Source organism: Ailuropoda melanoleuca, chromosome 4 (genome assembly GCF_002007445.2).
Source record: "Ailuropoda melanoleuca isolate Jingjing chromosome 4, ASM200744v2, whole genome shotgun sequence".
Taxonomy (NCBI): domain Eukaryota; kingdom Metazoa; phylum Chordata; class Mammalia; order Carnivora; family Ursidae; genus Ailuropoda; species Ailuropoda melanoleuca.
This window is the reverse complement of record NC_048221.1, coordinates 67460191-67460474: the sequence shown is the minus strand read 5'-3', so window position 1 is coordinate 67460474 and position 284 is coordinate 67460191.

The window sequence follows — 284 nt, the reverse complement described above, 5'->3', positions numbered from 1 at the left end:
TCTTCCTCTCCCACTCCCCCTGCGTGTTCCCTCTCTCGCTGGCTGTCTCTCTGTCAAATAAATAAATAAAATCTTAAAAAAATAAATAAATAAAAAAAATAAACATACACATTTATATATAAAAACACATATATGTTATATATATTTATATATTAAAACACATATATGTTTTATATATATACATATACATATGTATATATATATAAAACAACTCATGCACTGCAGATAGAGCAAATCTTTGCAAGCATGGTGTTGAATAGCTATGAGGAAAGCAGTGTTTCTTC